The following is a 27,683-nucleotide window of genomic DNA, read 5'->3' as shown; positions in this document are numbered from 1 at the left end:
TTGGTGGCATCGCAAGCGCGAGATCCTTGGGCTTTTGCGTCGCGACGCAGAAACGATATTCTAAAACTCTCTCGCGTCGCGTGCGCTAATACGAGCGCTAAATTTAGCGCTAGCGCGCGCTAAAATTGCGTACGTTATTGTAAAACTCCCTAAAATCATGCGAGTATCGGCCTTTTTTACTATGCTAACTCTTGAGCAGGTTCCAGACTTGGTTCCTTTGCTTCATGATGCGACGAGAGCCGGCTTGAGAGTGGTGTTCATTCGAATTTTTGTCAGGAGACCTTGGCCCGCCTGCCAAAATTGCTTATGATCCACGTTCGGGGGCAGTTTCTCCCATAGTGTAGTTCGGTACTGGTCCTTCGCCTGGGCCCGTTCTGCCACAGCATTCAGGAGTACGACCTGGAGGATTGTCCAGGTCGTTCTCCTGAATGCTGTGGCAGCCTTCGTCCTGATCACAGGCGGGGCGTAGCCATGTGCGTGTGTGTGTGGAGGAATTTCAGCAACTTCGCGGAGAGAAGAAATGAACGCGCGAGCTAACTGGTGTTCCTCTTCATTGCACTGCATGCTTGCATGCTCCTGGATCCACGGAATTTCGGTGGTTGTTCCCTTCTGCAGGAGGCAGGACGCTAGCTTATTTATTGCAAGAACCAGGCGGCTCGGGCTTCTCGCTTTTGTGCACTCCACGACTGCGTCCTGTGAGTTCAAGAAGAATCGGAGCTTGCGAGGGTGTATCATTTCTAAGTTGAAGGTGGTTTTGATTGCTGGTTGGATCGCGGTCAGTTCGCCCCCCTTAGTGGACTTCTGCGTTGGGAGTGCAGTTGTGGCCGAGGAATTGAGAGACGGAAAGGACATCGCCGCGGTTTTCGGGTTCTCTTGCAGTTCAGGTTCTCCTGAACTGCAGGAGAACCTGAACCGCGGTTTTCAGGTTCTCCTGGAGAACCTGAAAACAGCGGCGAAGTTGTTTGTCTGCTTAAGTCTTGTGCAGCTGTGTCTGTCTAATCGGTCATTATGTGAGTGGGATCGGTCCAAGTTTCGACCATTTTAGAGTGCACTTTTGCGATGAGTGCTTGCTGCTGGGAGCCACCTTTTCGGGCAGTCGGCTTGTTTTCGGTAATTTTTATGTCATCCTCCCAAGAAAGGAGTAGCACAGGAAAGTCGGGAAAGCCTTCGGTTGAACGCCACAGAAATTTGAGGATTTTCCGTCCTTGCTTAGTGTGCTTGAGACATTTGCCGGGTGCGATCGTGCGGGCGACTATGCTATCGTGGAGTGAGTTGATCTGCGCGTGCTCCTTCGGTTTTTTGAGAGGGGAGAACTGGTGGAGGACCGTGATGATCCTCATGGTTTGGTTGCTCAGGAACTCCAGTTTTTGCCACCGTGCCTCGGTGAGCCAGTATTTTGGACTCCGTAGCAGATTTCGGGGACTATTAGTACCTTTACTATATACGTATGGCGATCTCGTTTGTTGTACCGCCCTTGGCGCTACAGATTCGTCTGATGGCGTTGAGGGCAGAGTTGCAGTGCTGTAATGCACCTTGAACCAGATGTCCCCCTTTTCTTTCTCCTTCTCGGTAAGCCTGAGGATCTTGACAGACGTAAACAATTTGATTATTTTGCCTGCGAGCACGAGATGAAGTTGGTTACCAGTCTTTGTTTATCGCCGTCGTTTGGGTGCTATGACGACGTAGTTCCTCTTCTCCGGGGAGGTTTGGAAGTCGACCTTGTGGAGATGGTCTTTGATCGTGTCAAGACCGGCTTGGAGTGTGAATTTTTTCCTCTAGATGTCTTCGTTTTTTATACAGATTAATACTTCCTCGGCGTATATCGTGAAGCCTAGCCTGAGAATTTTCCTGAGTTCGTGAAGTAGGGCCGTCCTCGCGATGATGAAAAGCATAGACGAAAGACGGAGCCTTCTGAGACACCAACGAGGTTCGCCTTGGGTTCACTGCAGTGGGCCCGCAACGTACCGAAAAAGTTCAGCCTTCGAAAAAAGTCCTAATAAAGTTTAGGGATCTTGCAGTAATGCGTAGGCGTTGTGATTTCTGTATGATGGTTGAGTGTGAGACAGAATCGAAAGCTTTCTTGGCGACGACTAGGGTTGTTGAGCAGTTAGCCTTCTTGGCGACGACTGATCGTTGAACAGCTGATGTGACGAATTATGTCCGCTGATATGAGTGCTAGGCTTTCCTGTGTGCCGAGCGCGGGTCGAACCCCCTTTAGATTGGGTGGAAAGCCCATTCTAGCCTTGCAAGTACCCTGCGTTTCATTATCTTTCAGGTCCGTGATGAAAGGGAGATGGGTCTGTTGTTGGTGAGGTTACCCTTGTAGTTCCCGGCTTGCGGATCGGGATTACGAAAAAAAACGCTTCCAGCTTTCGGGGAGCTTTCCGGATTCCTAGATCTCCTTAATCCAGTCCTAAAGCTTGATCACTTTGTGAGATCGGAGAGGTTTTGGAGCATTGTCAGGGTGATACAGTCGGCTGCGAGTGCTGTGTGGGCCTTTCGTGGAGAAGAGCGTTTTCGAGCTCACCCCGCGTGAAGGGCCGGTTCGTGCCAAAATCCAGAGCCAGGAGCTCGTGATCGTAAGGCGAAGGGCAATTCGACAGATCGGGCTGGGGAAAAAAGAGCTCCCCTGCAATTCCTGCGAGTTGTTTCTCTGTCTTGTTGAGCTTGAGGGCAAGTCTTAGTTTTGCCCCATTGCCTTTCTTCTGGCCGAAATGTGCGCGATTAGTGGCCCACACTTGCGCTATCGAAGTTTTCTCGGAGAGCGATGCGCTGTAGTCAGGACATCGGCGTTGGTCAAGCTTCACTGCGTAGACCTTCGATTCCACCGTAGCCCTGGTGATGTAGCGTCTGCTTTGGGGGCCTTTCGGCGCATGGTGGTATTTTTGTACGGCTTGCAGTCTTTTAACCCAGAGCTTCAGAAGGTGGAGCTTGGGTGATAGAGCATCTTCATCGACGTCCGTTTTTTTAAGTTGCAATTTTCAGGGCGCTGTTGAGAAAGGATTCAAAGCCGGCGTCTTCGAGTTCTGCGCTGTTAAGAGCTTTTCTGAATTTTTCCCAGTGTACAGTGCTGGTCGGGCATTTCTTGATCTTGCCCTTTATCCACCTCGTTGGAGACAAATCGAAGTGGATATGGAAGTGGTCGCAGCCCCACGTATCCAAGAGGCATTTCCATTTATGGTGCTGAGTGTACGGGTTTGTGGTCCAAGTGAGGTCGGGGGTGGTGTCCGACTGCCTGGAGTACACCGAGTATCCATGAAGATTGGTGGTGGTGGTGCTCGTTTCCTGAAGTAAGAGTATAACGTTCATCAGGTTTATCCAGAAAAAGTACTCGGAGCTCCGCCGCCCGTTTGTGGGGCCCCTGGCAGTTCCACTGGAGGACTCTGATCATTTCACGTTGAAAATCTCGGTTGCTTGTGCCTCTTGCTGGTTAGCGGATTCTCTGTACTTCTTGACCTCCTCTACATGTTGAGGAGCTCGTGTATGTTTAAACATTCATCAGGGGTTGGTGGAGGTGTCTGGGGTGTCTGCTTTGCCTTTTCACTCTACAGCGAGCCGCTCGGAGGTTTTGAAGCCTTGATGAGTCTCTCTTTAATCTCAGGTGGCTATTGGAGTCGCGGCAGCTGTTTGAATTTGTAAAAGTTTTCCCGCATTTGTTTATTTGTATCCAACCACCCTGGGCGCTTGCGATCTGTACCATGGTTACCCTTTTTGCAAACCTGATAATTAGGACTAGAGTCAGGGCATCCTGGTCTCTTCGTGGAGTCGATGTCGGGTGGATGAGAGGTTCCGGAGATCGAGCACATGGTCTAATTCGGGCATATGTCAGATTTGTGAACGAGCCTTAGGCGATTCCAGCACGTAACTGCCTTGAACTTGTATGTTAATTTTTTTTATGTATCTCTTGTCGTACACAATTGATCGAAATAAAAAATAAATGAGTATATTTTGTTTCTCGTTCCTTCTTTCATGGCGACATTTATGTGGAGTACTGCGAACCTCCCTGAAGCGGGGACACAATCAAGAGCCCTAATCTACACGGCGGGACAAGGGACTTGGACATTGCCACCTGCTACGATTGGTGAGCAGTGCGGAGCTTGCCAATCGCAGCAGGCGGCGATGTCCCAGTTCTTTGGTCCCGCAATGTAGATTAGGAGTTAGGACCAAGACTACACACCCCATCGTGTCTCGTTTCCCAACCTGCCTATCTGACACCCTAGTCTACTGGTCTACCCCGTCAAGACATTTCAATCATAGCTCGGTCAACTGACGTCCCAGCGCGCCCTGGTCTCCTTTCTTTTCTCAGTATATCGGCGCATTGATAAAACCTACATAAAAAGTATTATTCGCTCCTACTTGTTATCACATTGTTCTCCGCATGCTGACGCATTGGGAGACAAGTGCGATTGAGGTGATCTCTACTGTTTTTGTCAGCACATAGAAGACATCTCTGCACTCAATATTCAAGTTTTATGTAACACGTTTAGCGCCACCTGTGGCTTCGAATGTTTCTCATAGCGCTGTGCTCACGTGAGCTGACAATAGAGACTTTAGCAACCCGCTGCCGTGTTGCGCACGACCGGAGCCCTTGAAGCGTGCTTTTATTAAGCGTGCGCCCTTGTGATATCGTGACTGCGGGGCGCGCGCGTAAAAGCATGATTAGAAACTACCGTTGTCTGCTACACACGATATCTGTGCAAAATCCCTCTGCAAGAAGCCGCACTGCGGTATTCCTGTCTTGACGCACGCTTTCAATGGCTAGCAAGGTTTAAACAATTGTTTTCTATGGTACTTTCATTTTTATTCTCCAGATAAAGAGACCCCCCGGAGATGTCTGGCCCCCGGACGGGACTGACGACAGACGCTGCTTTGGCAGCGCTAGATGTATGCCTGGGGAATGCTGCCTAGCAAGAACGCGCTTCGTCTATCACACCTGTCAGCCTTTGCTTGAATTGGGCCAAAGGTGCTCCCCTCAAGTGGATATCGAAGGCGCCTACATGGGAACATGTCCATGCAGATATGGTAACGTAACATCCGCCATCCTGTGTGTGTGTGTGTGTGTGTTTTTCAATGTGTATGCACTGGTTTGTTTCTTTGATCGATTGTTTACAGACTTGGAGAAAATATGATTCAACGATCGGATTTACAAATAAGAAATAATATTTAGAACTAACTTATATCCTCGTTACGCTCGCGCTCTTAACTGTCATTAAGCCAATGACAGTTGACTCAATCGCGATCGGTTGCAGTTAGACGGCGGCGACAACTCTCGTTGAGCCACTAACGATCAATGAGTTCAACTGAGCTGGCCTACCTCAGTTAACTGATGTAGCTTCACACCAATAAAGCTAAAGATGGCGGCGTCCACCACATCGCCGCCCATGGCCAGCGACAGCGTAGCACTTACCGTTGCGGGAGATTGAGGAAGGTATCTAGGAAGTATCGTAGCGGCAAATATTGTCGGAAGAGGTTTGATTCGAAATCAGAGCTGCTGCTGGAACGACGACGGCACGTCGCGGAAGTTAAAGTTGAACGAAGGCGGCCATTGCCATGTCGGAGCCGATAAGATTTTCGTTATGTCTCTCGTACTTGAATTCGTGCGGAACGTTTTGACTATCGGTTTTTACTCCAAAAAATTAAAAACGTCTAGAAATTCCTGTAACGCGAAATTAGGGCGCAAGGAAGAGGGGAGGCTGACGTCAAAATTCCCGCTAGATTTAGCGGGAAAACTTAAGCCACTAAATATAGCGGGGAAATTTTTCCGCTACATTTAGGAGGAAAACCGCGCGCGCGCGTCACGCGCGCGGTTTTTTTTTTTTTTTTTTTTTGCTAAATGGGTTAATTGTGAGGTCCCATAACGCAACGCGCGCAGTTACGCCGACGGCGACGGCGCTAAACCCGGAAACGGGCTCCAAAGAGCTACGCTCTAAAACAAAAAGTTTATTTTATAAATGAACATAATGACTGAAAAGGGTTCACATATTTAATTTGCATTACTTAAAGAAATAAACATAATGTGACATCAGTTTTGGTTTCGTTTCGGTTTCAACTGTGTCCTTTGACGCGCATCTCAACTGGCGTTGTTAAGCCTATGTACCGTGTAACACCGGACAACTTAGTTAAGCTCAATGACAGTTTGGTGATGCCGACGATCGTCGGCTTAATGACAGTTGAGAGCGCTTCTGTAACTAGGGTACTAAACTAAGCAGGTTTTACAGAATATGGGTTGCATCAGAAATCATTCGAACTCGATTTAATTTTTTATTTTTTTTTTAAATCGGTTCTAAAGGTTATACAACAGGCTAATTGACCAAGCCCGTGCTGCTAGGTGGCGTTGCTGCTATGTAAGAACATGAAAAAATCCCCTGGCTTGAACATTCCGCTAAAACGCAAAAGAGGTGCGAGAGCACTTTACTCGGTTTTTAACTAGACGTACTTTCCGTCAGAATTTCACGGACCCTATTCTCCCGCTAAATTTAGCCGGAATCTAGAAACAGCGTGACACTTGGATGTCACGTGAGACTGTGACGTCACATGACACGATGACGACACGTCACGTGACACAAGTATTTTCCCGCCAAAGTTAGCGGAAAATTGATGTGCCGTGACCTAGCACCATCTGACGTAAGTCACATGACACCGTCACGTCACGTAACCACATAATGTGACCTCAGCCACGCGATGTCAATTTAGCCGCTCAATTAGGCGTACAAATGTATGGCAGGTGACACCATGGTGTTCAAAGACATTGTCACGTCGTGCGAGCGGACAGAACACAAACAAGAAAGGTCCGTGGAGGGTTCCTGTACAGAGGCTATAGCCAGCACTACTATATCCGGTTCCACACTAAGTTCGACCGCAGTCGTCGCGGCAATCCGAAGAAGCTAATAAAGCCGCGCCATAAGTGCATCGACACTAGGCAGGTATGAATACTGGATTTTAAGTTCGAAGTTAATTCAAATTTATGTAGTTGGGACCGAATATTTTCGAATCGAATATCGCATAGTTTCTCCAAACCCTTTATTAGTGTTCCGCCCAACTTCAGTCTCAGTTTTGCCCCGTACTGCCTAGAGCCCATTCCACTGGTGGCAAACTTTCCACTGGTGGACAATTCTTTTGGTGCCAAATTCCACCATTCCACTGGTGGCAAATTAAGTGTCGTAGAACTATAGTGATTATCGTGTGGTCGCATTAACCAATAAACAATTTTTCAAGTCTGTACTCTTCTTTAGTAGCAGTCTACGGCTGGGAGCCTTGTCGCCCGTTGCGGCTGCAGACCAAGCTCTAGGCTGTCAAAAACATACATACAATTCAGTTATATTTTTAGCAGCCTACTTACTATTCGAAAATTACTCGAAAATTATTCGATTCGTATTCGATTTGGTGCCACAATTATTCGATTCGTAATCGATTTGGTTTAAAAAATCACTATTCGCACACCCCTAGTTCAAACACAACTGTTTATGGTATGCCCACCTAAAAGAAGACGTGTGGTTTTTAGTCGTAGAAAATTTCTGTTGCAAATGGTTTCGGTAATAATTTTACACACAAAAAAAAAACACTATCGTTACTAACAGCTTAAAAAACACGGGGCGTGGCTTATCACGATGGCACTTCTTTCTTCGTGATTGCTTCCTCGGCGTTCGTATTGGCTAAAGCTGCGATGTCATTGGCTACCGAACGATGATAAGATGCTTGGGAATCGCCTCCGGTCAATATTTCGAATCGCCTTCAAAAAATTTTTATAATTTGTGATTACTATGTTTTCAACTCATTCAGTGTCTCTAATATCCAGCGTATATCTTTTTTTCTTTTTAATATGTCGTGTGTTGTTTTGTAAATATAACATCTCAAAGTTTGGTTTTGGGCGTCTACGCCAAAACCGAACTATCTGCTACAGTAGGATGGCAACGCAGACATCAGCTGTACGGCCGCAAAGTGACGTCATGGTGGTGCTGAGCTCCCTCGTTGGTGCTGAGCTACACGTCGCCCAGTGTTGCTTATTGACGAAAAACTAACTGCTAAAGCGCAGCTGGTCGCGTCTTTAAAATCGGTTGGGTGGAGTACGCGACTTCACTTTGACGTAATAAAATTTTTTACGAAAAAGTTACATATAAAAGACAGAACACGGGCAGCTGTCCGCGTTTTGTCCTTTATGCGTAACTCTTTCTTAGAAAATCGTACGCAATACCAACGCGCTCCTTAAAAAAAACAATTGGCATAGCAGTTCGACTGCGAAAATATTTTGCGCAACTAAAACGATACCCGTCATTTATTTATTTTTTTCCCCTTTTCGACCGGAGTTGCCCATATCGTGCAGACAGTTGCTTCACCCACCGGGCAAGAAAGTTTGGTTCCACGAGTGGCTCCATCTTGTGGGGGCTTTTCGCAACTCTGAGACGGCCCGCTTCCGCCGTCACAAGACCCGATCTCGAGCTCGAATCTCCGAGGGCCGTTGCGAATTGTGACGCCATGCTCGAGTTCAGTCGCTCGGTGACAAGGCCTACCCAACTTTGAGCTTTTCGGCCACCAGCCGAAAAGCTCAAAGTCAGCAGCCGACCGAGGCGCCTCCTGGTCACTGCCCTGTGGCTATACACCAAGTCGACCCGTTCACGTCACGCCAATGCGGTGGCGCTGCTGTCGGGGCTGCGCATGCGCGTAGGCATCACGCGACTCTGGTTTCTGCGCAAGCGGAGAACCCACACCTGGTGTCAGCAAGGGCGGACTCGTTTGAAAACATGTGACGCTGCATAAAGTATTCCGGAGCTTTAACACACAGGCGAAACATATGCCATTACTTGGCTTTGGGTGGATGATTTTACGCAGACAAAGGCTACTCCGAATGCCCAGAACGCGTTCCACAACCCAGCAGGCAGAGGTGGCAGCGAGCAGAAAGATATTGTTTAGGATGGTACATAGACAGCGTGTCTCAATCAATATTTGGTAGTGGTTTTCTTTTTTTTCTTTTTCTTTCTTTTTTTAAGAATAAACTACGCATCGCTTAGCGCTCACTTTTTCGCAAAGGTGCGTCGCTATCGGTCCGAAACAGATGCCAACGACTCAGAACTAGCAGTTATCTTATTCTAATGTTAGTTTTCTTTTTTTTTTTTAATTTTAATGAAAAACGCGGCTTCTCTTTTTCCCGTTTTCGGTAACTGGCCCCTTTAGGCTCCATGTATTCGAGAGCTTCGACAACTGCCATTTTTCCAATTGAAGGTTTCAGAAAATTGCTTGTAGCTTTAGAATCAGATACGCGTAGTCTTAAAATTGTGGCCTTTGGTTCGGACCGCTAGCGCCACATTTAGGCGGAAAATAAGTGTTCGGCAATACGTAGTTTACTGTTAAAAAAAAAAAAAAAAAACTGTACTTTCTTTCTTTCTTTTTTTTTTTTTTTTTTTTGGGGGGGGGGGGTAGATATACACGTTGTATATATGTGAAGTCACCTTTTGACGATAAACTATGCTCCATTGACCCCGAAGCTTACAGTGGGGTGGGAGCTAAGCGCTCATTGGACCAGGTGACGTTTTCCGGGAGGCATTCACCAAGTAGTTTCCAGTACCCTAACGTGAATAACGACCCTCTACGTACAAATACCTTGAAGTGCACTTTTCTTCCAATCTGAAGTGGAATGCACACGTTGGTTCTATTGTTCGGAAAGCTCACGGTAAACTTTAGTATCTGAGACGTAATCTTAGGCGTGCTTCGTTTGATTCAAAAATCACAGCTAGAGAACATTGACTCGACCTGTTCTCGACTATGCCTCCTAGGTATGAGACCCTCAGACGGCTATAAATATTAACAAGTTGAAAGAGTGCAGCAATACGCATTGCGATTCATCTACAAAAATTTTAAGAAAGAACGAATCTGTGACGTCACTGTACGAAAAACTTAATTCTATCACACACCACAGCGCACTATAGCAAATAACACTCACACCTTACACACGAAAAATAAAGCAAAATTCAAACAAACCGCGCTGACTGACAACTCTTTTTATATAACTTTGTCTTCTTCAGCCTCTAGCACCACCGAATTTCCCAATTCACGCGCACCGATCTCCTAGATGCCTAAAAATGTTTTCTCTTTTTCTGTCAGGTGTAGGGATGGTGTACTTATACAGTTGTTATAGTTCCTGGCGATATGTTCTGCTTCGATAATTTCTCGAGTTAATTGGTTTCTGTTCCTGCCTAAAATTGTACAGGATGGCAAGTGAACGTCGCACCCACAATCCCGGCAGTGTATGCCTAGATGCCCTGAGTTGGCTCTGGAGCTGTTGTTGTTGTGTTCCCGGAGCCTATCGTTAAGGCATCGTCCGGTCTGACCAATGTACACTTTCCCGCACGAAAGGGGAAATGAGTACACCACTTCATCGGCACACTCAACGAACCTGTTCTGATGGTTTTTGGTGCAGCATACTGTTCGGTGGAAATCAGGTGAGTTGACTTGTTTACACAAGTTGCCAAGCTTATTGGGAGCAGTAAAGACGACAGTGATGTTGAACTTGTTTGCAATTTTCTTGATTCCATGGGAGAACCTGTGGAAGTATGGAAGCACGACAGGTCTCGTAGATCTTTCTCTGGCTCTTGGTGTGATATATGATGTATTTTTTTGTTTTCAAGATGCTCTCAGCAATCGATGTTAATAATGACGTGGGATATCCGGCGGATGTTAATCTGGAAATTTGGGCATCGAAGCTTATGGAAATGGAATGCTCGCAAGATTTTTGAAGAGAGTTACTTAGACATAATTTGACGATTCCTCTTTTTACTAGCTTAGAATGTGCCGAATTGTACGGAAGAATTGGTTTTTTATTCCTTGGCTCATATTTCCAGCATATATGAGTGTGTTGTAAATTGAGCCTGAGATCGAGGAATCGGATTGATCTTTCTTCCGGAAGCTCGTAAGTAATTTCCAGTGGTTTCAGGCAGTTTTTAAAAGTAGATAGAACACCGGCAATAGTGGTTGGAACATTACTGTTCTCGGCGTCAAGAATGATCAAATAATCATCGACGTACCGAAATATTCTAGTAACTCTGGTGGAGTCAAGCCAATTGTTCAAGAGTCTGTCTTGGTGGGCGAGATAGAGATCACTTAGCACTGGGGCAATGCACGACCCAATGCAAACACCTTTCTTCTGTAGATATGTTTTTTCTTTCCAGGTAATAAAGGTGGAGTGTAGATAAACCGAGAGTAGATGTAGAAAATTGTCTTCGGAAATACCCGCAGAATTTTGGAACGCTATGCCACCAAAGGAATCAATACTCTCTTCTACACATCGCAAAAGACCGTCCTGGGGCAGTTCGTAGTACAGGTCTTTTATGTCGATGGAAAAAGCTTCTAGGTGATCATAACTCTGCTGTGACAGGAATTGGATGACCTCGTTGGAACTCTTAATTAAGAAAGGGTCGTCAATTGTAAGAAGGTTTAGCTTTTCTTTGAGAAAAAGGGCGAGTGATTTTTGCCAAGTTCCCTTTTCGGATACAATGACTCTGAAGGGATAACCGGGTTTATGGGTTTTGGCACTGAAAAATACACTGAGGCTTAGCAACTTGTTGCGATCGATGTGGGTGCAAAGACTTTTCAGTTCATACGACTGGCACAATTGTCTAGCATATTTTTTGGCCTTACTCAGGGAGACATCTTCTTGACATTGAAAAACTGACTCAATCGCTGAGATGGCTTTTGTCCCATACATATCTTGGTGCATGACAGCGAAGCCACCTTCCTTGTCGGCAGGCAAAAGAAATAAGGAATTCTCTTGTAGATATTGAACCACCCTCCTGGTAGAAATAGAAGAGGCCTGCGGTACTTTTCGGAGTAGCAGGTCAACTCCTTCAGATGTGACCCGGTCGACTTCCAACTCAGGAACACGGCGCGAGACCTGGCGGACAAACGATAGCATTTCATGCGGTGACCTTTTTGGTTCCACAGCAAATTTTGGACCAAGACTGAGAACATTTTGCACAGCGTGGGGGAGATGAATGTCACCTATGACATGCACAGGATTGCTGGGACCTTTCACCTTTTTGGGTGTGAGATTGCGGAGATGTCTCAAAGCAAGTTGCCATAAATATTCTGTTAGGCGATCGGCGTGCAGAGAGTGTTCACGCCACATGCTCCTCCCGAACGGAAGATTGCATAGGCTCACGTAAAGAGAAGTCCGGTAAAAGCGGGTCTGTCTATGCCATTCCGATTGCAGTATCTTGCACATTCGAGTGCCATGGCCGAGTGATGGGGCGAAGATTCCAAAAAGGGCTTTTACCTCAGGTGGTATCAACTTGTTGCGGATGCAATATCCGAAGGATCTTGCCTGACATACGCTAATGGCAATCCAGATGACAAGGAAACTTGGGGTCCAGGAGAGATGCGGAGAAAAGCCCGATGTACTAGAAATGTATCTTGTTAACGTAGCAGCTTGGGCGAGTCGGTTGCACATGATAACACACACCACAGCGCACTATAGCAAATAACACTCACACCTTACACACGAAAAATAAAGCAAAATTCAAACAAACCGCGCTGACTGACAACTCTTTTTATATAACTTTGTCTTCTTCAGCCTCTAGCACCACCGAATTTCCCAATTCACGCGCACCGATCTCCTAGATGCCTAAAAATGTTTTCTCTTTTTCTGTCAGGTGTAGGGATGGTGTACTTATACAGTTGTTATAGTTCCTGGCGATATGTTCTGCTTCGATAATTTCTCGAGTTAATTGGTTTCTGTTCCTGCCTAAAATTGTAAGTTGCCATAAATATTCTGTTAGGCGATCGGCGTGCAGAGAGTGTTCACGCCACATGCTCCTCCCGAACGGAAGATTGCATAGGCTCACGTAAAGAGAAGTCCAGTAAAAGCGGGTCTGTCTATGCCATTCCGATTGCAGTATCTTGCACATTCGAGTGCCATGGCCGAGTGATGGGGCGAAGATTCCAAAAAGGGCTTTTACCTCAGGTGGTATCAACTTGTTGCGGATGCAATATCCGAAGGATCTTGCCTGACATACGCTAATGGCAATCCAGATGACAAGGAAACTTGGGGTCCAGGATAGATGCGGAGAAAAGCCCGATGTACTAGAAATGTATCTTGTTAACGTAGCAGCTTGGGCGAGTCGGTTGCACATGATAACACACACCACAGCGCACTATAGCAAATAACACTCACACCTTACACACGAAAAATAAAGCAAAATTCAAACAAACCGCGCTGACTGACAACTCTTTTTATATAACTTTGTCTTCTTCAGCCTCTAGCACCACCGAATTTCCCAATTCACGCGCACCGATCTCCTAGATGCCTAAAAATGTTTTCTCTTTTTCTGTCAGGTGTAGGGATGGTGTACTTATACAGTTGTTATAGTTCCTGGCGATATGTTCTGCTTCGATAATTTCTCGAGTTAATTGGTTTCTGTTCCTGCCTAAAATTGTAAGTTGCCATAAATATTCTGTTAGGCGATCGGCGTGCAGAGAGTGTTCACGCCACATGCTCCTCCCGAACGGAAGATTGCATAGGCTCACGTAAAGAGAAGTCCGGTAAAAGCGGGTCTGTCTATGCCATTCCGATTGCAGTATCTTGCACATTCGAGTGCCATGGCCGAGTGATGGGGCGAAGATTCCAAAAAGGGCTTTTACCTCAGGTGGTATCAACTTGTTGCGGATGCAATATCCGAAGGATCTTGCCTGACATACGCTAATGGCAATCCAGATGACAAGGAAACTTGGGGTCCAGGAGAGATGCGGAGAAAAGCCCGATGTACTAGAAATGTATCTCGTTAACGTAGCAGCTTGGGCGAGTCGGTTGCACATGATAACACACACCACAGCGCACTATAGCAAATAACACTCACACCTTACACACGAAAAATAAAGCAAAATTCAAACAAACCGCGCTGACTGACAACTCTTTTTATATAACTTTGTCTTCTTCAGCCTCTAGCACCACCGAATTTCCCAATTCACGCGCACCGATCTCCTAGATGCCTAAAAATGTTTTCTCTTTTTCTGTCAGGTGTAGGGATGGTGTACTTATACAGTTGTTATAGTTCCTGGCGATATGTTCTGCTTCGATAATTTCTCGAGTTAATTGGTTTCTGTTCCTGCCTAAATTGTAAGTTGCCATAAATATTCTGTTAGGCGATCGGCGTGCAGAGAGTGTTCACGCCACATGCTCCTCCCGAACGGAAGATTGCATAGGCTCACGTGTGTAAGGTGTGAGTGTTATTTGCTATAGTGCGCTGTGGTGTGTGTTATCATGTGCAACCGACTCGCCCAAGCTGCTACGTTAACAAGATACATTTCTAGTACATCGGGCTTTTCTCCGCATCTCTCCTGGACCCCAAGTTTCCTTGTCATCTGGATTGCCATTAGCGTATGTCAGGCAAGATCCTTCGGATATTGCATCCGCAACAAGTTGATACCACCTGAGGTAAAAGCCCTTTTTGGAATCTTCGCCCCATCACTCGGCCATGGCACTCGAATGTGCAAGATACTGCAATCGGAATGGCATAGACAGACCCGCTTTTACCGGACTTCTCTTTACGTGAGCCTATGCAATCTTCCGTTCGGGAGGAGCATGTGGCGTGAACACTCTCTGCACGCCGATCGCCTAACAGAATATTTATGGCAACTTACTTTGAGACATCTCCGCAATCTCACACCCAAAAAGGTGAAAGGTCCCAGCAATCCTGTACATGTCATAGGTGACATTCATCTCCCCCACGCTGTGCAAAATGTTCTCAGTCTTGGTCCAAAATTTGCTGTGGAACCAAAAAGGTCACCGCATGAAATGCTATCGTTTGTCCGCCAGGTCTCGCGCCGTGTTCCTGAGTTGGAAGTCGACCGGGTCACATCTGAAGGAGTTGACCTGCTACTCCGAAAAGTACCGCAGGCCTCTTCTATTTCTACCAGGAGGGTGGTTCAATATCTACAAGAGAATTCCTTATTTCTTTTGCCTGCCGACAAGGAAGGTGGCTTCGCTGTCATGCACCAAGATATGTATGGGACAAAAGCCATCTCAGCGATTGAGTCAGTTTTTCAATGTCAAGAAGATGTCTCCCTGAGTAAGGCCAAAAAATATGCTAGACAATTGTGCCAGTCGTATGAACTGAAAAGTCTTTGCACCCACATCGATCGCAACAAGTTGCTAAGCCTCAGTGTATTTTTCAGTGCCAAAACCCATAAACCCGGTTATCCCTTCAGAGTCATTGTATCCGAAAAGGGAACTTGGCAAAAATCACTCGCCCTTTTTCTCAAAGAAAAGCTAAACCTTCTTACAATTGACGACCCTTTCTTAATTAAGAGTTCCAACGAGGTCATCCAATTCCTGTCACAGCAGAGTTATGATCACCTAGAAGCTTTTTCCATCGACATAAAAGACCCGTACTACGAACTGCCCCAGGACGGTCTTTTGCGATGTGTAGAAGAGAGTATTGATTCCTTTGGTGGCATAGCGTTCCAAAATTCTGCGGGTATTTCCGAAGACAATTTTCTACATCTACTCTCGGTTTATCTACACTCCACCTTTATTACCTGGAAAGAAAAAACGTATCTACAGAAGAAAGGTGTTTGCATTGGGTCGTGCATTGCCCCAGTGCTAAGTGATCTCTATCTCGCCCACCAAGACAGACTCTTGAACAATTGGCTTGACTCCACCAGAGTTGCTAGAATATATCGGTACGTCGATGATTATTTGATCATTCTTGACGCCGAGAACAGTAATGTTCCAACCACTATTGCCGGTGTTCTATCTACTTTTAAAAACTGCCTGAAACCACTGGAAATTACTTACGAGCTTCCGGAAGAAAGATCAATCCGATTCCTCGATCTCAGGCTCAATTTACAACACACTCATATATGCTGGAAATATGAGCCAAGGAATAAAAAACCAATTCTTCCGTACAATTCGGCACATTCTAAGCTAGTAAAAAGAGGAATCGTCAAATTATGTCTAAGTAACTCTCTTCAAAAATCTTGCGAGCATTCCATTTCCATAAGCTTCGATGCCCAAATTTCCAGATTAACATCCGCCGGATATCCCACGTCATTATTAACATCGATTGCTGAGAGCATCTTGAAAACAAAAAATACATCATATATCACACCAAGAGCCAGAGAAAGATCTACGAGACCTGTCGTGCTTCCATACTTCCACAGGTTCTCCCATGGAATCAAGAAAATTGCAAACAAGTTCAACATCACTGTCGTCTTTACTGCTCCCAATAAGCTTGGCAACTTGTGTAAACAAGTCAACTCACCTGATTTCCACCGAACAGTATGCTGCACCAAAAACCATCAGAACAGGTTCGTTGAGTGTGCCGATGAAGTGGTGTACTCATTTCCCCTTTCGTGCGGGAAAGTGTACATTGGTCAGACCGGACGATGCCTTAACGATAGGCTCCGGGAACACAACAACAACAGCTCCAGAGCCAACTCAGGGCATCTAGGCATACACTGCCGGGATTGTGGGTGCGACGTTCACTTGCCATCCTGTACAATTTTAGGCAGGAACAGAAACCAATTAACTCGAGAAATTATCGAAGCAGAACATATCGCCAGGAACTATAACAACTGTATAAGTACACCATCCCTACACCTGACAGAAAAAGAGAAAACATTTTTAGGCATCTAGGAGATCGGTGCGCGTGAATTGGGAAATTCGGTGGTGCTAGAGGCTGAAGAAGACAAAGTTATATAAAAAGAGTTGTCAGTCAGCGCGGTTTGTTTGAATTTTGCTTTATTTTTCGTGTGTAAGGTGTGAGTGTTATTTGCTATAGTGCGCTGTGGTGTGTGCTATCATGTGCAACCGACTCGCCCAAGCTGCTACGTTAATTCTATCGTTCTTTTCCTCAAAGCGCCATACAGCGAAGCTAAAGTTTTTCTACACGCTACTGAATGGCGATTTTAAAATTTGCTTCAAAGTATTTAACGCCGCCGCTGGTTCGAGATACGCGAAGCTTGCACAGCAGGGTGCTGCTTGCGTATACCTTTGTTGCACTGACTCTTTTAAATTTACTTTTTTTTCCCCGTGGATACCCGGAGAGTGAAACAGCCTTTCCGTGAAAATCGTCATCAGTCAAATTATTTATTTAAAAAAAAAAAAAAAACATTGAAAGGCTTTTTGTAAAAGGTTGACTGTTTTGTTTTGTTTTGCTGTTTGTTGCATTTCTATATTATTACTGCGTATTCCTTACATTTCGTTATTTTCTTGCCTAAGTTCTTGTGCAGTGAATTGCACCGATGGCTCCCGTCGCAACATCCAAAAGAAGGTTAGCAGTATTTCAAAATAAAAAAGCAATAAATAAAAAATCAACCACTTCCCCTTCATCACCTGACCCTGCTCACCGCGAGTGGTTATGGGCGGGAGCTTGATCGCGTAGAAAACAACAGAGGTGCGACTGCTCCAACAAACACGTTGACTTAGCCGCTTTGTCAGGTCAGGGGTGAACGGAGCATCGTGTACGACGCGGGACATTCATAAGTTGCCACTTATTCAAGGGGGGAATAAAAATCACAGCCTTTTAAAGGCATAATTAGTTATTGCTCTATGTACCCTCCAGCAAAGAAAACAGAGCATTGTATCATACTGATTTTATAGACAGCACCCTACCCTCCACCTGCATGGCTTCGAACTTTATTGCAATCAGTTTGACATTCTCGATGATACTTTTAACTACACTCCTCTGTCCGGGTTCTAAAAGCAAGCATGCGACACGCAGAAATAAAAACAAATACAACTATAAATATATTTATTTTCCTAATTTGTTACACATAAACTAAAGACAGACATACCAAAATTGCACGCTTCTCATTATACCTTCGTGTTTTCTGTTTTAGGTCAATGCTTCCGTGGTAGGTGCAGAACCCGGAGTGGTCAAAAGGGACAACAAATAAACTTTGGTTGAAGAATGTCTTTACTGTGTTATCTTTTGCGTGGTAATCCAACAACTGTCTCAAACGGGGCAGCGACAGGTCCTGGGCTTTGTGGTAAGTTCTGAGCATGCCATATTTTCCTCAGTAACAATAAACTTTTGAAAAAGCAATCTTTGCAAGAGATAGTAACAAAGACAATTCCAAATATGAATTTATGCCTCGGAATGCTGCACTCGTGTGGCTTTATTTTCGCTTTAACCCGAAATTCTACAACCCGACAGGTTTGGATATGCAGATACAGCGTGTATCAAAAGGAATGTGAATCTTTCGGAGCAACCGCGTAACTCGGCTTCGGAACGTACCGGATTCATATTTTGTGCGACGGTGGCCAAAGATGATTTATTTTGTGCATCCAAATTTCGAAGACTGAACTTACCTGAGTAAAGAGTTAAAAATTAAGACCTTGCATTCGATACCTACACTGTCCGTGTGCCAACGGAAACATAAGAACCTTGGAGGCCATGACGAAACAAGTCTAATGGGGCCACAGCCGACAAATGGTAGCAGATATATTCACATATAGCTGGAAAATATAACGTGAGCATTTCATGGGCTTATAACGTACGCTACAGGTCCAGCTGGCACTAGTGCGCTGTTGCGAATTGAAACAGACAGCAACCAGTCTGGAACTGACATCCGGTAATATCACAAATAATTCGTATGCACTAGATAGATCACGTGGAAATTTTTAGGAAAGCGCAGTGCCGCAGAAAAAAAGGCACAGCTCATCAAAAGCAAGTTTCGCCGGTCAAGCGGCGTGATCAGAGCTTCCTTGGCACGCCGAAGTGCTGCGTCTCCATACTTAAAGATTAAAACAGCGCAAGTACACGGACAAGAACAAGAAGGTAGACAAACAAGGCGCTGACTTACAACTGAAGTTTATTCGTTCTAACAGCGAGTATAAATACTGTATTGTCACAACAAACAAACATGAATAAAAAGCTTGACCTGGATGCCACGTGCTCACTAGCCATCGCTATGCACTGTCACTGTGTGTCTAAATAGGAACGTTCCTTATCCGATAAAGATAGTGACGGAGTGCTGACACAGTTCCAAATTGTGAAAAGCTGCTGCATTCCAAACTTGTGAAAAGAGGAATTGTTAACCTCTGTTTTAGAAATGCCCTGTTCAAGTCCTGCCCCCACAGGGTGAAAGAAAGCTTCGACACACAAGCGGCAAGGCTCAGACATGCGGGATATCCGTCTTACCTGTTGACGACAGTCGCTGAGAGCTTACTTAAGAAAGGACGTGAGGAAACTACCCAGCAGGCTCGTAAAGTTAACAAAAAAGTAACTGTTTTACCATACCTCCATAAGATATCTCACAACCTTAAGAAAGTTGGCCGTAGGGTTGGAGTTGATGTGGTTTTTTCGGCTCCAGAGAAGCTATCTGGGCTGTGCAGAAAAGTGAACTCCTGTTCTAAAGAAAAGCGGGGTTGCACCAAAAAACACCAGGACCAATTCGTAGACTGTGAGGAGGGAGTAGTGTACTCTATTCCCCTCTCGTGTGGCAGGAGATACGTCGGGCAAACGGGGCGATGCCTCAATGATCGGCTGCGGGAGCACAAGTATAACGTGTTTAGAGTTGTGTCAGGTCACCTTGGCCTGCACTGCCGAGACTGTTGCTGCGCTCCCGTCTTTGACAAGTGTGAAGTGGTTAGGAAAAATAAAGACAAACTCACTCGGGAAATCATTGAGGCGCGCGAAATTGGAAGATTGGGGCAAAACTGTGTCAGCACTCCGTCACTATCTTTATCGGATAAGGAACGTTCCTATTTAGACACACAGTGACAGTGCATAGCGATGGCTAGTGAGCACGTGGCATCCAGGTCAAGCTTTTTATTCATGTTTGTTTGTTGTGACAATACAGTATTTATACTCGCTGTTAGAACGAATAAACTTCAGTTGTAAGTCAGCGCCTTGTTTGTCTACCTTCTTGTTCTTGTCCGTGTCCTTGCGCTGTTTTAATCTTTAATCATGAAATACCAACTAGCCCAAACTTCTACTTTAGTCTCCATACCTTCGCATGCTTGGATACGGATCAATAACCGACTTTGCGGCAAAGTTTTGAAGGTATGTCGCGCGTGGATGTTTTTGCATTATATATCGGCCAGAGTTCTGGATCGTCCAGCTGTTCCAGCGAGTTGCTATCAATAAAAAGGGGGAAACATTTGTACGGTTGCTCTGCACTATTAACCATGGCTGTGTTCCAAATCTACTTTAATGTATCACATGGCAGCACAAATAGAGGAACGCTATGGAGCAAGGATGGTTTTTGAATGCAAAAGTACAAGACGGCGAGAATGAATATTTTTGTAGCACGGCCCATATGGTCGTGTGCAATCTGTTGACCGATCACAATTAGGCAAGCCGCGCTCAAACGATGTTACGTGCAATTGTTGATGAGCCAGACCGCTGATCAGTGACGAGCTGCTGCGCTGTACTCCATAAACCGTCTAACGACAAAAAAAAAAAAAGACGTACCTCCTTCCTCCTTCTCCCCTCCCTCCCTCAATCCCCCCCCCCCCCCCCCCCCCCCACACACACACACTTTTCCGTCACCACTGGACCCTGGACCAAGCTCGTTCTGGACAGCGAGTGTTGTAAGTTACAAAGTAAAGTAAAACGCTGCTCCAGAGGCACACCCGGCTTCACGCATATTGCTCTCACAAAACACATCCACACGGTGTCGAATCTTGATCGGTATCCAAGCATGCCAAGGCACAGAGATGCAGCACTTCAGCGTGCCCAGGAAGCTTTGATCATGCCGCGAGACCGGCAAAACTTGCTTTTGATGAGTTGTGCCTTTTTCCTGTGGCACTGCGCTTTCGTAAAAATTTTCACGTGTTCTCAGCGGCAAGTAACGCACATACCCATATACAGGGTCTGAAAAAACCTCTTCGGCGAACGACGACGAACGAGTAGAAAACGTGCCTTCGCCGTTTTCTACTCGTTCGTCGTTGCAGAGGCTGCCGCCAGACTCTGCAACGCTAGCAAAAACGCAATTTCGCCACATGCAAGATAACCGACCGGTGGGTTCATTCGCACTGTAGCGAGTGGATACAACTGATACAACACAGCAATTGTTTGTGGTGATGATGATGCTGATAATGAAACATCCCCTCGCCAGTATTTTTTCTTCGTCCCCATTCTAGTTTCGGTTAAAGACAGTTGCGTTTTTTTTTTACTTTATTAAACATATACGTGACACACTAGCAAAATATTGAAGGGTAGTCTTTGAATACAAAAAAAAATAGCAAGGCAAAAAAAATGTAAAAACATTTTGGGGGGCTGTCAGCGTCCCTTAAAGGTGCAACCCCACCGTGTATGACGTTTTGGTGCTTTTTTGACGGCTTATAAATTTCTTTCTATATATCTTACAATTATAAAGTTAATGTCAAATTAAATACGTGTTTTTCAACAATAATTTAATGTCTCGATATTACAATTATTTTAGTCGTTAGTTAATTATTCACCTTTTAATAGACCACAGTCTCTAATAGTGAAAAAATTATTTCTCGAGTTATAACGTCCCATCGTCCACGAGATTTTACGTGAGCGTTCGGTTGGATGTAGTAAACTAAAAATGTAAACAACAAACTGTAGAGATAATGTATATTTTAAAATAAAAAATAAAGTTTAAAATGGTATTATTTTATGGCGCTATAAAAACGGAATCACGTCAACTAATCAAAATAACGAGACATTAAATTGTGAAGCATCCTTCGATATTACATTTTCCAGAACTTCCACATTGATATATTAGACGTTAAGAATGTTATAAGACCTCAAACTTTTCCCCTTCAGTTACGACAAATTGTAGTTTCTTAATATAAAGTACAGATGGCGACACGAGTTCAAGAACAGTTTGATGTGCATTTTCCGTCGTGTGCCGCTTGGAACGCCACGTGAAAGACAGAAAAAGCGCCAGATGTCGGGGTGTCAGATGCCTGGATGCCCGCAGTGAGCGAGCCAGAGATGTCAGAACAACAAGCGCGAGGCTGCGGGTGCACCACTGCTACTTTTGCGCGCGTTCTGCTGTGCGTCGGTACACACACCCGACGCGATCCAAATGAAATGGGCGCCATGAAATGCATTCTGCTATTTCAGATTCCGCCACGTATGCGGAAACATTTTAATGTTTTTATCACTTGCAAAAATCATTTCCGCAATCAAACTATGCTTGTCAGAATGGTTTGACTATATTTTGTTTAATTAAAAACCACTTTTAAGCAGTGTTGCGGAATGGGCACCCCCCATTCCATTCCAATTCCATTCCGGGGAATTAGAGTTTTCGATAATTCAATTCCTTTCAACTCCTAGGAATGGGGACACTGGGCCCATTCCCACTCCTGGAATGGCTGAATCGTTCCATTCCATTCCTCTAATTCCTAAACGTAAAAATTGGCACTTGACAGCTGCATTGCATTCCAGGGTTGGGCAGAAATAGTCAAATATGTATTTGAAAATACTGTAGGAAATCGCGTACCGTCACCGATTCGCTGTTTCCCACGTGGTCCGTCAACAACCCGAGTCCAGACCTGGTTCTTTCACGGAAGCGGGATTCCGCTCCCAGTTTATTGGTACAATAAAACACAACGCTAGAAAACACTCAATCTAAACTACAAATACAAGCCACATTACACAAATATTTACAAACGCACGTTAAAGGGATTGTCCGGTCGAAACCGGAAGTACTTAAGTTTTTGCGCTCGTTACGTTGAGGGAGCCTTCATGTAGACAAACAACATTTTTATTTTGATATATGATCTCCCGTTATTAACTAAACCAGGGATGGGCAAAATATATGCAAATATGTATCGAAATACAAATACAAAATACTTCGTCAAAAAAGTATTTAATTACAAATCTAATTACATTTCCAAAAAATCATTTAAATACAAGATACAGATACAACCAAATGTATTTGGTCTCCTCCAAATACTTTTTCAAATACATTCCTCAAAATTTGCGTCAGCGACTTCAGGGCACCTGCAACGGGTTTCCGGATATCTCATTTTACTTTTGCATCGCACACTCGGGAGTTAGTGTGTGAGGCTCTAGTAACGTAATAAAAATATGATCACAAAAAAAAAAATGTAATCAGCTCGGACGTAATGGGCGAAAAAAAGTACAAAGCTTCAAGCAGCTTTTTTTGTCGATTACATTTTGATATAGACCAACAAAGAACCGAGACGACCAAGACGCGCAGCTCTAGCTAGAGAATTTGTTATTGTTGCAACTCGCACCAGTTACGACAATCTGGACGACCCGCGCACTTAGAATGTTCCAGGCAAAAATATGGATGAAAATCAGGCTGGAAAGCATCACAAGTTGCCAAAGGCGCTTATTTAGCCAGTCTGCCTGTGAACGTCGATTTCGTCACTATTCTTGCCCTGAACTAGCACCGTAATCACAAAGTCACTAATTGATTGTGCTTGATTGAGAGTTACTGCGTTTGGTGCAGAACGTAGTTTTCTTCCTGCTCTGGACAGTGACAGTAAATTTGAGAATGTATTTTCGCCCACAAAATTGTATTTAATTACAATTGTATTTGAAATACGTTTTAGTATATAAATACACACGTCAAATACGTTACCCAATTTGTAATTAAATACAAAAGCAAAATACGCAAAGTATTTGAAATACGTATTTCAAATACTTGTATTTGAAATACGTATTTCAAATACTTGTATTTGAAATACTGCCCATCCCTCAACTAAACCTTTCATGACCGTGTGTACGAAACTGCACCCCGAATTTCGCCAGTGTCAATGGCTGACATCCGTAGCTGGTGCGTGACGTCACAAAACGCAAGGGTTTGTCGGATGGTCGGGATAACAAGCGTTGGTTGATGGATATCTTGTATTTTGTTTCGAATTATATAGTCTCTCAGTCAAGCCCGGCAATAAAAACTGTCTTTTTTTTTTTTTTTTTTTTTTTTTTTTTTAGGTCGAAAATAAATGTTTTAGTTTTCGGGTGAGATCTTTCGTGTGAACGTCAATAAGAGAGGTCTACTTCACACTAGCCCTTAGTTGTATCCATTTATTAAATCATTGTTATATTTAACCTACACCTTTCCTCTCCCCTCAGCACGAACGGGGTCCTCCATCATCTCCGCCGACGCACAAGGGGTTCGCGAAACATCAATGGTTGAGAACCACTGTCCTAGGCTGTATCCTACTGGAATGCGGTTCTTTTATTGCAGTTCCCAAGCGTGTGCAAAAAAAGTCACGCCTTTTAGCAGGATATTACTCGAAAACAGCCATAAGCTTCGAGCAAACGTATGCCGTTTCGCGCAAACACAACTGCGACGACTACCGATCGAATTAGGAGCGCTTGCAAAGCAAAGGATGCAGATTTCGCCTCTGAAGCGGCAACTGGGCACACGAAGCGGTATCTAGGTACACATATCGGCGGATCCACTGGATCGGCGATGAGGCTGCGGGTCCTTCCCTCAGAGGCGATGACCGCGGGTCGAAGGCAATCGGCGAATCGTTCAAATGCGTCACTTGACTTGGACGAGCTTGGTAAATCGTAGCCACGCTCTATTTACAAATGCGGGTCAAACAGACTTTGAATGCACGGGTGCTAAATACAACTTCTGGTATCGTTTCCAGGTGGTCTAGCTGCTGGTTTCGGTTTCGCTGCATAAACAAATTGATTGATCCGATTTGGGTGAGGAGTGAATGGACGTAGTTTAATATCGTTGGCACAGCATCACACCTCATCTTACGAGCCTTCTGTCCGCTTAGAGCCCAGCTCGCAGCTCTCTTCTGTGAGATGACTGCTGCATAAGCGGGATCTCGATCTTGACGGGAACCCAGTCCCTACGCACGGCGACGATCCATTTTGCTCGTCACTGCACCTCTCGCGGAAAAGTGTGGAACGTCATGTTTCGGCTTGCATGTGCTGCCCGGTGGTTGTGGCACCCAACAGCGAAACAAAAATCTCACCCAACCATGAAACAAGCCGAGCACAACAACATAAACGAAGCACGCTGAGGCGTTCACTCGCAAGTAAACGAGACAGAAATGCTCGCCTGCTTGCTTTGTGTTGTGTGACGTCAGAGCTCCCATGTTGCCACCGAAAACAGCGTTTACGCTAGAGTGCGATTGGAGCAGTATAAATTCAATTACTTATGCAGAGGGGCATATAAAATTCAGATATTGCACGTACGATGCGTCTCGAGGCAATAACAATTGATGTGCAATTGTTTTCTCGAATACAAAATTTGACCGGACAATCCCTTTAAGCCAAAAGCGAAACACAAAGGAGGCCCCCAGGCCTCGTGTCCCGCGATATCCTAGATCCGGTCGCCACCCACCTGCCTGCGTCTCGGTCTCGTCCGGAGTTCTAAGAGATCCTTCGCCCCCTGTCCATATATGCCCTGTTTCCCGAGTATATATCGATCGATGGGCGAGGAGGTTTCTCCTCGCCCGCCACGGGCAGAGCCGTTTATCGAGAGAGTTTGGCCATACATTGGTTTGAATAGGCGAGCGTCTCGGGGCCAACCACAGGCCGCGAAACAGCCCCTAGCGGTGGTCGTGAGCTCTAAATTTGTGACACGACTAATTCAAGCCGTTTTAGCGTCGCTAGAGTGAAAAGGTGTGACTCTCAGTGACTGAAAACTTTGTGCGTGCGAGGTGTTCGTCACGCCAGTATTCAAGTGTAGAATAAACGAACGTGCGCTCCAAACCAGGGCCAACTTGCTAGAAACAGCGTCTCAACTGAGACGGTGAAAGAAAGCACTGCCAAAGCCAGCGCACGAGCCGAGCGGGACTCTGCGTCTCCAGACGCTCGCGCGCCCCACCCTTTGCACTGTTTTCTTTCCGCCAGTCACAGGACGCTGTTCTAACAAGCCAACATCAGCAGTACAGAGAAAGGTATGGGCACGAGCGCGTGGCTTTGGAAAGTGGCTCCTATGCACGAGTTCTCGTACAAACAAAAGCGTTTTGCTGAGCTAGGTTCACGCGCCTGTACTTTTGTCTTTACTGCCGACATTTGTGAGATGGAGCAGAGAGGCCGAGATTGAACGCTTCTATTTCACGCTTTAAATGTAGTTTGCAATATTGTGACGTCGCGGTCTCCTGATTGGTCGACGCTGTGTCACAAATTTAGTTTACGTTCTAAACGTGGGGGAATATTCGGCGCTGGCGGCGGCCTTTGCTCCGCCTATTGGCCAAACTCTCCCAATACACGGCTCTGGCCACGGGGCGCCTGCAGCGCCATCCAGTGGCTAGGAGAGAAAGCGGCACGTCGGGAGCCGAATTCGAGATCCCGATCGACCCCGCTGCGACGTGACCATGTGATCGTGCTTGAGACGAAGCAGCTACTTAGCTGCCTCGCGGCCAAAATGGCAGAGTGGTTTGATAGGCGCCCTCGTGAATGCACGGTGCGCCATAATACAAATACTGGGATAGATAAAAATAGTACCTAAAATACTGATACTCAAATATATCTGTAAAAATGTATCGCGATACGTATCGGAAATACATTTTAAAAAGAGTCAAAAAATGTTTGGAAAATCAAATACAGGAATACATTTTAGGGAGGGCAGAAATATAAATACTTATAATGCAATACATTTTTTCAAATTTCTTTTAGACGCCAACTGAGATGAGGCTTTAAGTTTGAAGTGGAAGTTGTTTTTGTTTTTTCTTTATCCCGAAATTATTTTCCCGCAGGCTTGGCGCTTCGCCAGCTTTCTGCGGCAATGCCGTCAATGCTAGGGGAGAGGGTGCACCAACCGCGGTACACGCGCTTTCCTCATCTCTTTGGATTGCCACAGAAAGTTGACCGCAAGTATAGTGGTTCCGGACGAAGAGGAGTCTTCAATGGGTTCAAAAAACGCTCCATCAAGGATTGACCATGGTCTCTTCCCTGGCATCTTGTCTGTTGACCAGTGATGCGAAAAGACTTCGACCTCTAAATAAATTCCATCAAAACATCATCACTTCCCTGCCCAATAAGGGCGCCCCTGTCAACACTGATCACATGACGTCACGGCGGAATGAGCTAGCATTCTTGTATCTGTAGGTGTTGCCTTGAAGATGAAACTTTACTCACGCTGCTGTATGAAAGGACAATACGTACTTTCGTTGTAGGTGACCTCGTTGAAGACCATGCAGGCAGTTGCATTTGGAATTTTCAAGAATAGGGTGGACCACGTGAAGCATCCTGGAGCACATGTCTTATCTTCTGTACATAATGGAATAAAACAGCGCGAAGATAGAAATAGGAAGAGACACACCAGACAGGACAGAGCGCTGACTCGCAACTACGGCTTCTTTACTCAACGAAAAAGAGAAAGACAAAGAGAAGGAAAAAAGATAAAAATATACAGGAAAAGAAGAAGAAAAAAATGAAGAAAAAGGAGAAAAAAGACATTAGTGTACGCAATCACACGCGCACCTTTCACCCATGGTAGCAGACTACTTATCTTCTGTTACGGTTGAAAACTCGATACGGTGGCATCCCTATTGTGGCGGTCCTAACTGCCGATCTTCCGCCACCAACGCATGAATGGCAGTCCTCAAGTTTCGGCTAGCATCATCTAAACAGAGACCTGTGGATTGCGACCTGAGATGGCCGGCACAGGTGTGAGCTCTCCGACAAAACAGCGCGCTCGAGGCGAGTCGCAGGAGTACGAAGTCTGGGTTGGCACAGCGAGGCCACGTCTGGCCTTCTTCCTGGGTATCGGATCACCAGAGCAGCGGGTCAGGTTCACGTTGTCGGATGACGTACCCTTGAGCCGTGCAA

This window comes from Ixodes scapularis, unplaced genomic scaffold (assembly GCF_016920785.2).
Source record: "Ixodes scapularis isolate PalLabHiFi unplaced genomic scaffold, ASM1692078v2 PGA_scaffold8__174_contigs__length_109621045, whole genome shotgun sequence".
Lineage (NCBI taxonomy): Eukaryota > Metazoa > Arthropoda > Arachnida > Ixodida > Ixodidae > Ixodes > Ixodes scapularis.
Note: the sequence above shows the minus strand (reverse complement) of the source record.